This window comes from Periplaneta americana, chromosome 7 (genome assembly GCF_040183065.1).
Source record: "Periplaneta americana isolate PAMFEO1 chromosome 7, P.americana_PAMFEO1_priV1, whole genome shotgun sequence".
NCBI lineage: Eukaryota > Metazoa > Arthropoda > Insecta > Blattodea > Blattidae > Periplaneta > Periplaneta americana.
The window spans coordinates 72,775,265-72,793,650 of NC_091123.1; the positions used below are offsets into that span (position 1 = coordinate 72,775,265).

Below are 18,386 nucleotides of genomic sequence, written 5' to 3' on the forward strand. Positions count from 1 at the left end.
TTCTCTTCAAAGTGCTACCGATTTTAACATAGCGATGAGTTATCTGTTACATATATGATCTAGGGAGCAACCCAAAAAATCGTGATTTAGATAATGTTACCAGAAAGCAGGGGAAGAATCATTTTCTTTTTACGAAAATCATGCAACGTATCTCCTGATACGGCTGTAGAAAAATAAATCTACTTTAAATTTTGGTACATTAATTTTATATATATAAAAAGAAAACTTTCAATTTAAATATATCAGTTCCTACTCTCTATGGGTTAAATCCCTTTTGCATAATTTCGTCCAGCTGCTGCTTTCCTTTAAAGGGATAAGATTAGAGTTTGTTTACTGGTTAGGCTTTGTCAGACACCACTTCACGAGAAGCGGTAACACATATGAGGGGTTCACAACCATAGTGTACCAAGTCCATCTGGAATAGTTCTGAGATATTGAGTCTTAAAGATCCTGGCTCACGCTTAGCAACCTTCATCTTCCATAGGAAATGCTGCCCTCTGTGGAGTAACAAATGAATTATGGACTTTGTTTGTTATGGCAATGAATAAATCTAAGTTTTCTTCATCCGAGATTGTATTAATCCACAAACTGATCACTGGTGGACTTGGTCCACTCTTGTTGTCAGCACCTCATATTATCTACCAAAGATGTGTTAGAATTTTCAATTGGCATGTGCATGTTAACGCCACGTGGAGTATAAAACACCTTTGTAATATCTCGACTTGACTGATGACTACTAAAAAATTATTAATATCTTATAGCTTAAAATTGTATTCACTGTGGATGGTGGTGATAGAAATCAGTCAATGTAGGGTTAATTGATAGACTATCTGTAATTAATTGTATAATAGTAGGTTTATATTCTCTTTAAAACTAAAGATAATCTTTATAACAAAAAGTGACAAGACCGCTTGACATTGCAAGTATCGATGCGTCTAAAAAGGATGTATGCAACACAAAGCTTGCCGCTAGGGAACTAAGTCACCGCGGCGACTACACAATGTACGTAAGCACATCAGCAGCGCCACTGTGATTACAGGCAGATGATTCGCAACCCACAGACTGAACTTGAACATCTTGTAGATAACGTAAACCTGGGATCATTGAACAGGCGACTTAATTTATTGTATCTACTACAGCGACTAAAGATAAGTTATCACTTAACTTATCAGTTTCGTATTACTTCCTCGCAAGTTGTTGCAAGCGACAACTCTTCCTGGTTTATCTGCTGGTTTGTCAAAGGCCATTATGCAGGGCGTAAAGAACTTGGCAACTGCAGTCTTGCATTCGTCAAGTACGATAGTGAGCTGTAACCATGTTAATAGGAGTCAATTCACAGAAACGTGTGGGCATTGAGAAATACACGTCGGACAGTCACCGAGGCAAGTAGTAAGTACTCAATTTACAAACAGTTCACGTTCTGGTTCGCAGGCTGGCTTCCGAACTGTCTCTGCTTACGTATTTCCAGCTGACTCTCAGCTCCCAGATAAGGTGCGTGTTATATGTTGAAGATATATAGGTCTTTCATTCGAAACTTCCCAGTCTAAATAACTAATTATTTAAATTGAATTCAATTTAACCCCTTCAGGCCTGATGTACATTATAGTGTTTCTTTTTTCTTTTTTGGAATGTCTTCGATACTTTTAACTATTATGAAAAATTCAGTGTTATAGAAATGGGGAGTATTATTTTTTAAACATTTCTATACCTGAATTAAAAATAAAATTTAAAATTTTGGGGCCCCAGGGGTTAAAATTTCCCCCAAGTTTTGATTTGCTGCGAAGACTTTATTTGGGATTTTTGGATCCCCAGAATGATTATGTGACCAGTTTTTTTTAATATAAATTCGGGTCTGAAGGGGTTAAACAAAAAACACGTCAATTTAAATATTAAGGGGGAAGAATGAAACCAGGCTTAATTGAATTTTAGGTTTCACCCCCTACCCCCAGCCACCCGACCTTTAAATTTCAAATGGCACCCTTATATTTTTATACTTACATATCAAAGAGCATCCAATTATTTATACACCTCATTTATTTGTTTTTCAGTTGATTATAAGATGAAAGTACAGATTATTTTGTGTAATTTCCTAAATTTAATCAATAAGGATGATTTCTGTTCTCTCTTGAAGAGTACACACCATTTTAAAATAATTTAATACACAAACACAACTATTGCATGAAATGCTCAATAAGTTTTTGTAGCTTTATTCTCTCTTCAGCTCCAATCAACAATAACAACAATCCTTGGACCCCGGACTCATTTCACCGACATTATCACCTTCACCTCATTCAGACGCTAAATAACCTCAGATGTTGATAAAGCGTCGTAAAATAACCTACTAAAAATAACAATCCAGGTTGCCAGACGACGATAGGAAACAAAAGACCCGAAAACGAATGAGATGTATAAACAATTGAATGCTCTTTCAGATGTAAGTATAAAAATATAGGGGTGTCGTTTGGAATTTCAAAGTGGGGTTGTCTGGGGTGGGGGGCGAAATCTAAAATGCAATTAAGTTTGGTTTCAGACCTCCCCCTCAATATCCAATTGACATGTTTTTTTTATTGAATTCAATTTAAATAATTAGCTATTTAGACTGGGAAGTTCTGAAATGAAAGCCCTGTATGTACATACATGAAAACATATTTCAAGGAGTGAAACAGAGTTATGACCTTTTTAGGCTTTTACAGTGCTGTACCCAGAAAAAGAATATTTGGTTTTCAATTCTGTGTTCAAATTTAATATCTTGGATACTTCCAAAACTGCTTCAGGTTCTACACTCAAGTTCGTACTACCTAAAAACTGAAAGGTTTCCCAGTCTGTTGGATTCGCTATACCTTACAATTGATCCGGATGTAACGTACCAAATACAGTACACTGCTCCGTCGATTTAGTAGAATATGTTTGAATCTAAAGAAAGCAGAAAACAGTACAACGTGGTATGTTGTGGTGAGAATCCAAGCCCCCGCATCATGTCACAAAACGTTCACGTATGAGTATTTCTGACAAAGTAAACATTATTCAACGCCTAGAAGACGGCGCAAATATTAAGGATACTGCTGGAGATATCTATCTATCTATCTATCTATCTATCTATCTATCTATCTATCTATCTATCTATCTATCTATCTATCTATCTATCTATCTATCTATCTATCTATCTATCTATCTATCTATCTGTCTGTCTGTCTGTCTGTCTGTCTGTCTGTCTGTCTCTATCTATCTATCTATCTATCTATCTATCTATCTATCTATCTATCTATCTATCTATCTATCTATCTGTCTATCTATTCTAATGTAATCTAATCTATCTACCTATTTATTTATTTATTTATTTATTTATTTATTTATTTATTTATTTATTTATTTATTTATTTATTTATTTATTTATTTATTTATTTATTTATTTATTTATTTATTTATTTTATAGATAGATAAATATTCTAGGAAATAACATTAATTTGTATTAACCTTGTATCAGATACAGTTTTTGTAATGAATTAACATCTCTTAAATGTCCATTCCCATATGATCGATGTTTTCCTCTCCATAATATTCATCGACTTTCGTGCTGTACCCAGACGAGACTATGGTATTGGTTCCACCTAAACTCGATGCTTGCCGATTGCAGGGAACTTGCTCCGCTTGTTCTAGCTAAGTAGGTAAACACTGACTTTCTCCTATATCGACGGAGCACCGTATACAGTTCAGGTCTCAAGAAATACGAACCTGACTATGAAATCTACACAACATTCTGAAACATCGGAGATTTTAAGTCAACACATGGTTGAATATTCAAAATTCTTCTTCTAAAATAAATTACTGAAGAATAACTTGCGTTTTGTAAATGTTTGTAGAAGATTAATGTCCGTGATGTCTTCAAACTATCCCGTCAACTCCTAGCTTGGCCTACGTCACAGAGAAAGGAGAGCGAGATAAGGAGAAATAAACAAATGGTTCTGTAATACGGATTGTTAAGTGTGTATGTTAATAATGAAAACATCGATTACTTGCTAGGCTACTATGTTATTTCTCTATCTCAGTGAAGTATATAATTCCCACAGTGACAGTGAGCTGATGTTTTTATACCGATAATGTCGCCACATCCTTCCCTTTTTCCCGCAAACCCGCTTTCAGGAATCGAAATAGTTTTTATGATAGTTTTCAGGCTCGGAGATATCCTGTGGCCACTGTATATGGATGCGTTGGCCATCTCTCACGGCTGCTATTTGCTATAGCGGTGAAAGGATTACTTTAGTTCTTAAAATTAACAGATTTTCCATTGATCGAGTAGGAATATGAATCATTAAAAATTCCAGGAAGCTTCAGAAATAAGATATACGGTCCCAGACACCAGAGGAATCTATTTTAATTAAAAGCCTACATTTATGGCTGTCGGAAATTTCCTATATCCTGTCGCACATATTATCTCCTATCTCTTGAATTAACTATGCGACACGCTGTAGACTACTAACTCATCACGTGCTTGTATGTGCCAATAGCAAAAAACACGTGATTGAAGATGTCGTGTTTGAAGTGGACATAAATGGCTGTTTATTATCAGGTTATAAAACGTTCCAACACATTCATAGAATAACTGACATTTTGCACTTCATTATTCTGTTGAAAATAGTCACAGAATTTTTCTTCGCCAATTGGACGGTGATTAGCAATAGTGATTCAAGCGACAAAAACCTGTTTCGAGATATTGGCCATTGAAATAAATCTGTTTCTTTTATAAAATATTTTATGCAAGAAGTATTATAAAATTCATACTATTACAAAAAAATAGCACAAATAATACTGAAAAAGACTAACCGATTTTTAATAAGAGACCAGCAGTTGAATTAATATTTCACAGCAAAATAAATAAATGAATTTTATGCAATAAATTAATTTTTGCATATAAATAGTAGCAAAATTCAGATATCGGATTCTTGATTTTTTTCGAGTTAAATTAGCCTGCCATCAACAGATTTGTACAAATATCTTTTTTTTTAAATTGTCGGTTGATCTGTTATTGCGTAACTCCGTCCAATTAGTTCATTCAAATATAATATGAAAATATTCTTAAGATAAGCTCCTGTCTTAAGTACATTTAAAAATTATACAAAATTATGTTAACATTAACGACTATCATCATCATCATCATCATCATCCAGTTTCAGTTAAAACATTTATTTTACGACGAATTTGGTCCAAAAATTAATCATTCGTTGTCATTTATGTTCTTTTAAAGCACGATAAGTCAATGGGAGTTTCGTACAAAAGGAAGTATTTAAATTATACGATACAGCAAAAAATAGTCTTAAAAATTTCTGCTAATAAAGCACGCACCTCACATGAAAGAGCAAACATTGAAATAGAAGAAAAAGTAATTGAGCAAATCTCAAGTTTTAATTATTTAGGACGCATAGGAGTCTTACCAATACATGAAAATTACTGTAATGATATAGCAAATAACTCAAGGGGGACATGCACCTTTTACAATAAACTGTCTAGCTTTTATTAATCAGTTAATCTTTTAGTACTTTGATTTTTATTGTATTTGTAAATTTAATATTAATTGTAATTATAATTGTAATTGTATTCTTAATATTGTAGTTGTAATCCCCTATTAGAGGGGAAGAGAAGGCCTGATGGCCTTATCTCTACCAAATAAAATAAATAAATACATCTTGAAGTACTAAAAAATTGGTGAAATTCAATTTTTTTTTCATCAATGAATAAATCTCTAACCTTGAAATTTCATATGCTCAGTAGGCTATATTCTATTTCTGTAACTGTATACTATTTTCATGTTTAGTATAACAACTATTGTCATTACGAATAATAATTAGCAATTCAAAATGGCAGCTGCATTTTGTCCATTTAAATGCCGTTTCCCTGATAATTTCCACAAATATATCAATATTTCTGTGTGATTCTTTTTTTTTCTAGTTATTCCTGAATTCCATATGAAGATTATGACCTAGAATATTTAAAAGAGCTTTAATACAAATATTTTTCATTTTAATTTATATTTTAAATTTTTTTCAAATTGTATTAGATCAAAAATATATATTTTAATTAATTAAACCAATAGTTATAATAGTTCACAAGTATAAAATACAATTCCATGCAAATGTTCACTGCAATATCTTAAAAACTCATTGCGTTATTAGGCAAACTGTTTAAATAAACAAAAAGTTACGTACTCCATTTTGTGTTTCTAATAACACGTAACAGTAATAATTTCACTAAATGTGAAAATAGTGTACTATTGAAAGAGTAGTGTATATTCAGCATATTATATAGAATTTCAAGTTTATACATTTATTAATTGCTGAGGAAAAACACACAGAATTTCACTGATTTTTCAGTAGACTACTTAAAAGTACTTAAAGGTGCAATGCCACCTTTTAATTAAATTTAAGCAATTAGTAGACAATCTTAAAATAACACTGTTTAAAATGTGCGTCCTGGAACAATTTAAAATGTTATGAGGTTATTGTTATTCCAGTGCCAGCACATAAGTCTAAAATATGGACAATTAACCTGAAAAAAATTTCAACAAATAGAAGCAACAGAGATGAGATTACTTCGACCTTTAGCAGGATACACCATGTTGGCTTACAAAAGAAATGTAGAGTAGACACAAGAAAATATTTGGGGATAAGAGTGATGAAGTTACAAGAGAATGGAGAAAGTTACACAACGCAGAACTACACGCATTGTATTCTTCACCTGACATAATTAGGAACATTAAATCCAAACGTTTGAGATCGGCAGGGCATGTAGCACATATGGGCGAATCCAGAAATTCATATAGGCCTAGAGTGTTAGTTGGGAGGCCGGAGGGAAAAAGACCTTTGGGGAAGCCGAGACGTAGATGGGAGGATAATGTTAAAATGGATTTGAGTGAGGTGGGATATGATGGTAGAGACTGGATTAATCTTGCACAGGATAGGGACCGATGGCGGGCTTATGTGAGGGCGGCAATGAACTCCGGGTTCCTTAAAAGCCATTTGTAAGTAAGAGTAGACATAAGAAATGAACTAGAAGTTAATAATATAACAGATATAATTGTAAAATATAGAAACAATTAGCTTACACATACTGTATGTTTGTGTTTGAATCATTTAGAATAACACTTATAAACTTAATGGAAAATAAAAGTTACGAACCTAAAAACGCTAGAGAGAAGAATTTCAAAATTAAATAAAACTTGTGAAACCGGAATAGGCCAGGAATTCTAATCTGAATAGTTTATTATGGTTTTCTTTCTTTTATTAATTATTTATTTATTACTCTATTCCCGAAATAGCCTTATTAAATATCATGTGAGCCTTTAAATTTCTTTGGATAAATAAGTAAAATAATAAATGGACGGAGTTATGCAATAAGAGACCAAGCGCCAAAAACCTGTTTCGAGATATTGGCCATTGACATAAATCAGTTTTTTATAAACATTTTATGTAAGAAGTATTATAACATTCAGACCATTACAAAAAAATAGCACAAATAATACCAAATAAGAGACCAGCAGTTGTTGAATTAATATTTCAAAGAAAAATAAATTAATTAATTAATTTTATGCAACAAACTAATTTTTGCTTATAAATAAATTCAGATATCATATTCTTAATTTTTTCCGAGTTGAATTAGCCTGCCATCACCAGATTTGTGCAGATATCTCTTTTTTTTCAAATTGTCGGTTTGTCTATTTTTACGTAACTCTGTCCAAACATAACGTGATAAAAAATAAAATGTTTATACGAAATCATGTTAGACCTATGTAATTCTTGTATGGTTTATGTTTAAAAGACAGCTTTATTAATCCTGAATAGTACTTTATTTGTGTTTGCCAAACTGCCAAAGTCTGCTCATAAATATCCTTGACATAACTTTGACGAAATGCGTCAGCTATATCTGACATCACCCTGTCGGAAACAGAACTCGGAAGAGCGAAAAGTAGTGAATACAGCCGCCAGGAACTTTGTAGCTACTAAGAGTACTGAGTAAGGTGCAAATGCACCAGGTTGCGTAATTCTGATGATAACTGTGGAGCTAAACAACCTTAGGCCAATGGCCTCGAATTTGGCAATGCACGAATATGGTTTCATAAGAGAGTTTCACCGTTTATCACTTCTCGTTCAAACGAATCAGTACGTGCACCACTGTGTGAAAGTGATGGCGGAGCGTTACCGTGATTTCTTATATCTGACGATCTGCGTTTCGATTTATTTATTCCTTCACAATTATCTGAGAAGGCACTCCAGAACATCAGGTTTAAATACTGTGAAGAAATAGTAACGTGTGAAATCTAGTTTCTAATACAAATTTTAAGACAACGGTAGTTGGTTATTTACGACAGGCCTTACTTACATGTGACTCTTAGGCCCGATGCAGACTAGCGTCATAAAGACGCGCGTCCAATTATTTGGTTAACGCTGCGTCCCTGTGTCCACCCGTCCACACGTAGCGTCATAATGACGCATTATTCTACGTCGATTTCGCTGTCCATACGGCCCGATGCAAACTAGCGTCATAAAGATGCGCGTCCAGTGTGTACTGAACAACAGGCAACAATGAAGTGCCAGAACGCAGCAGCCAGCAGTGACGCCGCGTTCTGGCAGAACACGCAACTAGATAATTAACGCTGCGTCACCGCCGTCTGTCTTTACCTGACGCCGCGTCCTGGGAACCACGTGTGTAATGGTCACTTAGAACAATTTACTTCTAAACCGCGCATCAATGGGACGCTGTAACGCTAGTCTGGATCGGGCCTTTCAGAACCCGGAGGTTCATTGCCGCCCTCACGCAAACCCGTCATCGGTCCATATTCTGACCAAGATTAATTCACTTTCTATCATCATATCCAAATTCTCTAAAATCCATTTCAATATTATCCTCCCATCTACGTCTCGCCTCCTCAAAGACTTTTTCTCTACAAGCCTCCCAACCAGCAATCTATACGCATTTCTGAATTCATATTACCTGCTCATCTCCAACGTCTAGATTTAATTTTCCTAACTATGTTAGGTAAAGAATACATTGCGTGCAGTTATGCGTTGTGTAACTTTCTCCATTCTGCTGTAACATCGTCCCTCTTATTAGCCCCAAATAGTTATCTAAGCACCTTATTCTCGAACATCCTTAATCTCTGTTCCTCTCTCAATGTGGGAGTCCAAGTTTCACGACCATTCCGGTTGTTCTGTATGCTGTTTAGCTTTTTCGAGTGCAGACTGGATGATAAAAGCTTCTCAACCGAATAACAGGCATTCCCCACATTTATTCTGCGTTTAATTTCCTCCCCAGTGTCATTTATATTTGTTACTGTTGCTCCAAGGTACTTGAATTTTTCCACTTCCTCAAAAGATAAATATCCAATTTTTATATTTCCATTTTGTACTATATTCTGATCATGAGACATAATCATATACTTTGTATTTTCGGGAGTTACTTTCAAACCTACACTACCGGTCAAAAGTTTTCGATCACCTATCAGAACTATGGACTTGTGGTTCAAAGAGGGATTTCGTTTTAATTATTCTATCATATCATAATGCTAGAGAGAGAAAATATTTACTTTGTTGGTCTATTTAGTTTTTCCGATGTGTTTGTACTTTGAAATAAAGTGTATAATTGTTTTCATAGCTGATCGAAAACTTTTGACCGGTAGCTGTGTCTCTTTACTTGCTTTAAGTAAAATTCCCGTTTCTTATGTTAGGGTTTCATAACAAGCTTACAAGTGTTAAAATTGGCATTTCGTTCTGTGAGAAGTAAGTCAGTCCTTATGAACAAAATTGAAATAATTTTTAACATTTGAAGAGTCCACTGCGAGGATGATGGATGTCATTTGGAATACATTTTGCAGGAGAGACAATTGAAAGTTTGAAATGCTTAGAGCTCAAAGCTTAACTGAGATTTTCCGATCATTATTGGACAATGACTATCAGTGTTAATGCCATATAACCCTCTATGTACAGTACATTCTATATGTCTTAAGCTATGCATTGACAGTCTTGGTTCATTTTCGACAAGAAAGTGACATCCATCATTCTTGCAGTGGACTCTTCATTTGTATCGTACACTATTTTTAGACACCATTCGTTCCTGCTAATATAGATATAATTCTCACGACATCTCCACTATTCTCACTATAATAGTGAAACTTAAATATGTTTCAATTAAGTGGTGTTATAGCTCAGTGATGGAGCGTTGGATTGCAAAATGAAAGGTCTCCTGATTAAACCTTGGTACCATCTGATTTCTTTCATAATTTTATTAAACTTAATTCTTAATTATTTCATATAATGTCGATAAAATAGTTGTTGAAGTAATTTATTTAATTTGTATATATTTCTTCCTCCATTCTGGTTGGATGATCGTCCATCTCTGCTTCGGCATGTGGCCGTGAGGCCAGCAGCCGGTTGGTCGGTCATGTTCCTTCATGGGCTGTCGTATCTCGGATTATTATTATTATTATTATTATTATTATATATTTCTTAAACAAAAACAGTCATTAAGTACATATATAAATGTTTGGACCGTTTTATTGATCGGTTTGCGATTGCTGCCGTGTGGCATCTGGTGGGAAACAATCGACAGTCGTCGCAAACAGTTGAAAGTCGGTGTTAAAAATTGTTTCTCGAACTCGTGATAAAAGTACTTTTCGCATGATACCGTATAATATTGCATTTTTAACATGCCTACCTAGCGGTGAAGATATATTCGTACCTTTAGGCATGACTGTCTAAAAATATATTTGAAAACTGGTAGGGTTTATGCTTTTTTTTCTTGTCCACTAGTAGGTCTACTTTAATAAACCTTCTAATTGTCACTAATGAGATCATACTTTATGCTGCAATAGATGCATATTAATATGCTGTAACCTATAAATCACAGTTTAACTACTTCCGTGTGTGAACACTTTTAAGGAATTGCCCGCTTATCTGTCAATAGAAATGCAGTGCGATATAGGAGATCTAAAACTATTGGATGAGAACTGCTGGATCACAGAGAACACTTTCAAATATGTAAGTTCCAAAGTATGACAAAAATAAATTACTCTAATGCAGGTTCCAAGTTATTTTAAGCTTTTTTTGCGCCTTGAAGTTCCTATGGAGACTTATTTTTATTTAACCCTTTCTTTACGTTGCCCACTCGAGTACTAGTGTGGCAAGCCAAGGAAAAGATGGAGTGACCTGTGGCGTTGGAACAGACAGCATAGTCTACTGCCTGCAATGACGTCGACGATGTTTTGATATCTATACAATTTCAATTCTGATAAAAGTATAGAAACGAAAAAGTAACTGTTAACCATGGAGGTAGGAAAAGGTACCCATTATCCCCCGCATTATTTAATTTTTACTTTAATAATTTTATTTCAATTGGAAAAAAATTTGTTTCTAAAATATAATAAATAATTACCGACGATAAATCCGCTACTTGCAGATGATCAAGTTATGATTACACAGACAGGCGATATTTCACAGATATCAAATTATTCATGAATTTAATAACAAAAAGGTAGAACCTTGAAATATCAGCAAAAAGACGAAACATACAAGCAGTTAAAGGAAAATATCAATAAGAACAAAAATGATATAATACACTATAATATAATATTGTTTTATTAATTCAGTCTGACATATCACAAATATAAAAAGTCAATGACACTTACCCATGTAAGTGATCATTATGTACTATACAAATGTGCCCGAAGGAAAAAGTTTGCTCAATTTTAATTTTTTTATATATTTGTAAGGTACACAATGATCACATACATGGGTAAGTGTCATTGACTTTTTATATTTGTGATATGTCAATTAGACTGAATTAATAAAACAGTATTATATTATATTATATCATATTATATTGACTATCTGAACATTTCAACATGCTTTCTAAGATGAGAACAAAAATCTTAATAGCAGACGCCACTATACAACAGATAAGAGATTTTAAATGCCTTCGTTATATTTTAAGTTTAAACATTTTTAAAGATATTCGCTAGAAAGTTTAACAAATTCAATATTTTTAGACACAATTAAAATAGTTTTAGATGGTAAAGTTAATATTGACACAATTTCAAGGTTTATAAAGTAATGGCAGTCCCCATAATACTTTTGGAACTGAGCGCTGAATCCTAACACAACACCAAAACAATAGGATGCTAACAGCAGAGATAAGATTCTTGAGGTAAATTTTGGGATATACTGATCGAATGAAAAATAAAGAAATAAGACAAAAATTAAACATATATAGTCCGGTAGACGAAGTAACAAAACACCAACAAAAGTGAATGTAACGTCTAGAACAAATAGACAGTGGCAGATTCCCGAAATTATTCTCCAACTACAGAGCTGAGGGGAAGAGAGACAGAGGCCGTCCAGAGAAAAGATGGAGAGAGCAGTTTTCAATACTTGAAGACGAAACAGTCTTAAAAAAACTAATCCCTCCAGCTCATGATGATGATGATGATGATGATGATGATGATGATGATGATGATGATGATGATGATGATGATGATGATGATGATGATGAAATCGGGAAATAATATTAGAAATCTTACACTGTACGTAATTATATTTGTTTTAACTTATGTGAGTTTGTGCAAATTAATTATATATATTTAAACCGTTTAATTTGTGAATGAAGTCAAATCGCGGGCTCAGAATGACAAGGTTGTATCTGACATTTTTAACAAAATTGAGACTTTCGTTGCATTGAATTCTGCTACTTCACAGCTATCTACCATATAAATAGTATGTTGATATCCCAATTATTGTTCGTGATGAAGTTAGTTTGAAAAGGTTCTTATCTGCATTTATTTTATTAACCAAACTTTTAAAATGCTCTCCTGAAAAATTTACTAAACACTAGATAGAACCTTGTCATTCTGAACCATCGAAATGCTTTCTTACTTCAAGGATTATATAGAATTGCTTGTATGTGTATTACAGAAAACAAAAGTTTATCTTCAAGTATGCTTGGTAAATTATGTGTGCCTTTTAAAATATAATCAAGAAAATAAATTATAGCTAAACGATAAAGCCAACTCAACGAGATAAATGAATTGAATTGTTGCGATAAGCGTGAAACAAATAATTATAAGGTTTCTGTCCCTTTCGTGTCGTGATGCTTACTAATTTTTGTACGATAAAACGCAATAGGAAGACGATAGCTTCATGTCATGACTTGGTTCTATTAACTGCAAGAACTATTATGGTTACCTCATATACAGCTTTGATGCTCTATCTATAAGAACTTACAAAGATGCATGTGTAAAAATTTTCTTCAACGCTTCGAGGTATTGTCTTATGACATTCCTGACGACGTAAAGTCATACTTGCCATACGTAATCATTCGTCTAGTTTTATGTATTCTGAGAACACTAGAAAGTTGTTCTTTGAACACTCTCAATTATACTGTGTACATTACGAAAGGAATGGAAGATGTCTGATTTCATATGAATTTAAATCGTTTCATTTCTGTACGGAATAATGATACTAATATGTCGTCGGCTTACAAGCAAAACACAGCAAGTCAAAAATATTATTATTATTGTATCTCCAAAGGGGGGTAGCCCTACTTTACATATGTATGCTAGGGTTATAGTTTTACATAAAAAAGCATAAAGACAAATGGAAAAGATAAAATAAATTAGCTTACACAATGTAAACAAAACATATAACAATCCGTAATTTAGACATTGCGATTACAAAGCAAACATCAGTCATCAATTTGAGACATACAAAAATCAGTTACGCCACACATACGTAACACTTCTTAAAAGTCGTTCTCTATAACACAAGTATGCAGCGTTCCGTACCATACATCATAAATTAATATACAATAGTGACACAAACACAATCATACTATAATTAAGACATTGCGACGACATCAAGCATCCCATAACTATGATTCACATACATATCAAATCAAGCATCCGCTACCACACATACACTTCAACATAGTAACCACACTTTTAAGAGTTACAAATTTGGCTCCAAGAAGAATAAATAGGACACTATTACTAAATACTGTTATTTTCTACAAGGTCTTAAATACACCTGTAATGAATCTGTGAAATTCCTTTAAGCAACATTGTTTCAGAAGAATTTGTATTATTGGTGGTGAGAAAGTTGTATCGCACATGCTAAGGTGGGTTTCTAGCCGGTATCTCTTGCGTTCTTATAGCGGGCACTCAAATAACAGGTGGTAGACTGTTTGTGTGGGGTGTTCACACGAACATGAAGACCCGTTTGGGTTGCCAATTTTGAAAAGTTCAAAATATGAATTAAATTTTCCGTGTCCAATCATAAATTGCGTGGATATGTATGATGGTTCATAATTCTTTACGGTTAGTCTATCTTTTACTGCTATTATCTCTGAAAAAAGGCGTTTTAAAAGCTCTTGACGAAACTGAATCCTCAAAATATTATTTTTAGTTAGTTGTTTCCCTTTATGTGTATTTCATTTTGTAATTCCAAGTTTATACACAAACATTATGTACATTATATACGCCTTTTTCCCAGAAGTAATATTTTTTACTTAATGCGTTTTGCTTTCAAACAGAAGATGTGTTAATGGAGTGTGTAAGTTTTTCTGTAGGCCTATATAGCGCGTATACTTTACATGTATTGCCCCTAGTCGTCTGGTTGTTGACAACATTCGTATAAGGAGCGGTTACATGCTAACATGAGTACTAATAAACTGTATGAAATAAACTATATATCTTGGTGTCGCGGAGACTAAAGCGCTGTGTTCCTAACCGAACAGTTTGGGTCCGAATCCCACCTAAGGCGGATTTTTTTTATAACGCCAGGCTGAGGGGTACAATGAAGGATGATAGCTGTTGTTTAGTCAACTGTCCGAAGACAGATCTGAACCTCACAAGTGGTACTAAAAAGACATCACTTTTGAGGCAACTACGCCAGGAGGTAATGGGATAGGGTGGCCAGTTCATTTCCCCCTAGGGTGATAGTGCATAGCGTGTACCGAGTATCTTGAACTGTATCTTATCATCAGGCTTAGGATCCTGGGACCTCATAAGTGACACCAATAAGGCATTACTTATGAGGCATCTAAGCCAGAAGATAATGGGGTTGCCAGTTATATTTTCCTCCATTCATACACCGCTGATTAGCAACATAATGAGTATGATACTGAAAATGATTACTATGATATCGACTATATTGTGGCTGATAACTGATACTGACGATGATGATGACCATGATATTGAATGATGATATGAGGTGACCATGATGATAGAGACTGGATTAATCTTGCTCAGGATAGGAACCAATGGCGGGCTTATGTGAAGGCGGCAATGAACCTCCTGGTGCCTTAAAAGCCAGTAAGTAAATAAGTATTATTGTTATTAAATCCAAGTGGTATTTTGTACATGAGTATTCTTCCTATTGTTCACCGGCTTAAACACACGCGAATAAATAAAATGTAAAGACACAGTACTGGAGCATGTGAGAAGACAACTAAACTGTAGTGCGAACTGTTGACTCGCAACTTGCTCTCCATATCAAGGGAAGCTAGTATGATCGATGTACTCCTAACTTGTATTCAGAGTAACCAAACGCTGGACTCTAGTTATGATCGCCATGTGAATACGAAAAATTTACGAGTTGTTCTTCAGAGTGTAAATGAAAACGACATATTACTTACTTTCAAATGGCTTTTTAAGAAACCCGAAGTTTCATTGCCACCCTCACATAAGCACGCCATCGGTCCCTATCCTGTGCAAGATTAATATACTCTCTATCATCATATCCTACCTCCCTCAAATCCATTTTAATATTATCTTCCCAACTACGTCTCGCCTCCCCAAAGGTCTATTTCCCTACAGTATCCCAACTAACACTCTATATGCATTTCTGGATTCGTCCATACGTGCTACATACCCTGTTCATCTCAAACGTTTGGATTTAATGTTCCTAATTATGTCAATTGAAGAATACATGCAGTTCTGCGTTGTGTAACTTTCTCCATTCTCCTGTAATTTCATCCCTCTTAGCCCCAAATATTTTCCTAAGAACCTTATTCTCAAACACCCTTAATCTCTGTTCCTCTCTCAAAGTGAGAGTCCAAGTTTCACAACCATACAGAACAACCGGTAATATAACTGTTTTATAAATTCTAACGTTCACATTTTTTGACAGCAGACTAGATGACAAAAGCTTCTCAACCGAATAATAACAGGTATTTCCCATATTCATTCTGCGTTTAATTTCCTCCCGAGTGTCATTTATATTTGTTACTGTTGCTTCAAGATAATTGAATTTTTCCACCTCTTCGAAGGATAAATCTCCAATTTTTCTATTTTCATTTCGTACAATATTCTGATCACGAGACATAATCATATACTTCAAAACGACATATTATCCAAACTATTAGAAACAGGAAACTAAGATGGCTTGGCCACAAATTCAACACTGAGGTTTGTTAGGCGATGTTATGAAAGATCGAATAGAAGGGACACGACCTACAGGACGCCCTCGGAGCAGTTGGATAGAAAAACTGATGGAAGACGCAGGATGTATCAACTATCAACACTTGAAACAAAAGCCCAACGACAGGGTTACATGAAGAACACTCTAGGCCCATATTGAGGCGGATCAGTTTCAGGACTGAAGCACTAACCAACATCTTCTTCAGATGGTATAATGGACATATGTATATCTTCCTCCATAATCATGTAAAGCGTCGGATTTCCAGCCCATTGTAATGATGGTATTGGTCTCATTTCAAACTTGGTTTTTTTTTCTCTACTGAAAACTTGCAATTCATGACTTATCCCCCCTTTTGCTGCGCGCATAGAATAATTCCTTGTAATTTGTAGTGCAAACAAATGAAGCAATGGAATTGTGTCCTCTTGTAGAGTGGTTATCTCACGTCAGAAGGAAAGTGAAGACGCATTTACGGAATTTCCAATTATTATTGTGCGGAATTATACAGTGCGATTGAAAAGTCCCTCCGCAGCTCCATTAGTTCTAGTAATGCTGTAGAAAGTTGGCACTTCCTCATTCATCTCGGTTTGACAACCTCACATCCCCAGTCCATCATATGCTTAGCGGCCAGTGCTGCCACTTGAATTCTCTGCCTAGTGGATTCTCGGCTACACGTGGCTACACAAGCACTGCGGAGAGACTTCTCGATCGCACTGTATAACTTCAAGAGATACACTCTGTGTAATTTATTATAAAGTAGAGTGATCACTTAAATCAAAGAACTCTCGTACACGATAGCGTCCGTTTGATACGCGAGGGGTACTGTGGGGGTAAGTAATATTTCATGAACAGTTCATCACTTAACTATGACAAAGACTGAACCATCAACCAGATGAACAAAGCACTCTAAATACTTTTATCCCCAGCTACACTAACCTTTCTGCTTTTAGTAGCAGTAACTCTAGGGTACAGTATGTCATCCCACGATACCATTGCGGACCTAGGCTAACACAGAATATCAGCATCTGAGAGGCAATGACTTTTCTCCACTTGGCTAAAGAAAACGAAAGACTGTGTGCTACAAACGTTACACAACCTCATGGTGAGAGCAGGTTGTGTTTATGACCGAGAGTTCGTAACGCGAAGCGATGCAACACTTTCTGGAACGGTATAGAGAAAGTGACCTGGATTGATGCGGTATATTTTAATCCGTGATGCTCAGTGAGTTCTTAGGGGAGCTACTTATTTGCCTCTATATTTTTTAAATAATATCTTTCTAGGCAGGGCTTTTCATTCAGAATTACGCACTTTATTTTCCGCTACGTTCTTCGATATTTTGTCAAAATTATTTGATACGCTCTGACTACATTAATTCGTTTTTTTTCTTTCTTGTAATTTTGTCAGAATTTCGTTTAAATGCCCGAAATGAATCATATTTCATTTCATTTATTTTTAAATACAATTCTTACATCATACCTGTTATTTATGAGATCAGGATAAGAGTAAACGAGAGGAAATCGAATCCACTGTTGTCGACGAAACTGTCATCTTTTGACCAATGAGGAGCACTAATATACCATGATTGTAATATAGAGGCACTTTGTGAAAGGAATCGACTGTGTGCGATTCATTGCTAGAAAATATAAAAGAACTTACTCTGGTTTGTTACTGAAATGGCAGCGTGTTTGCAATGTAGTTAGTCCAACAAACAGTGTCAGATTGTCTTTAAGAACTGAGCTTCTACACATGATTTTGTGCAAACATGTCAAGAACCTATTGCGATTTCTCCTGGAATCTCTCCATAAATGCCTACACTGAGTGTTCTCAAGAACCCGCACAACATTTCCTTAAGAGCGATGTTTGTACTTTATCTTCCTAAAAAGCGGACCTTGTTGGATTTGTAATACTTGTAGTATGAGCACGTAATACAGG

At 34.8% G+C, this 18,386-nt stretch overlaps 1 protein-coding gene across 2 annotated transcripts in view; it reads left to right on the plus strand.

Moving 5' to 3' along the window:
* Positions 1-18,386, plus strand: part of LOC138703196 (leucine-rich repeat-containing protein 15-like) — a 94,207-nt gene that overhangs the window by 58,363 nt on the left and 17,458 nt on the right. The window contains exon 1 of one of the 2 annotated variants that reach the window (XM_069830888.1): positions 1,264-1,389. The exons of the other annotated variant lie outside the window; for it this stretch is intronic. The gene's annotated coding sequence lies outside the window, so the exon portion shown is untranslated. Of the gene's footprint in view, positions 1-1,263; positions 1,390-18,386 lie in introns of those variants that run through there. 2 annotated transcript variants of the gene reach the window in all.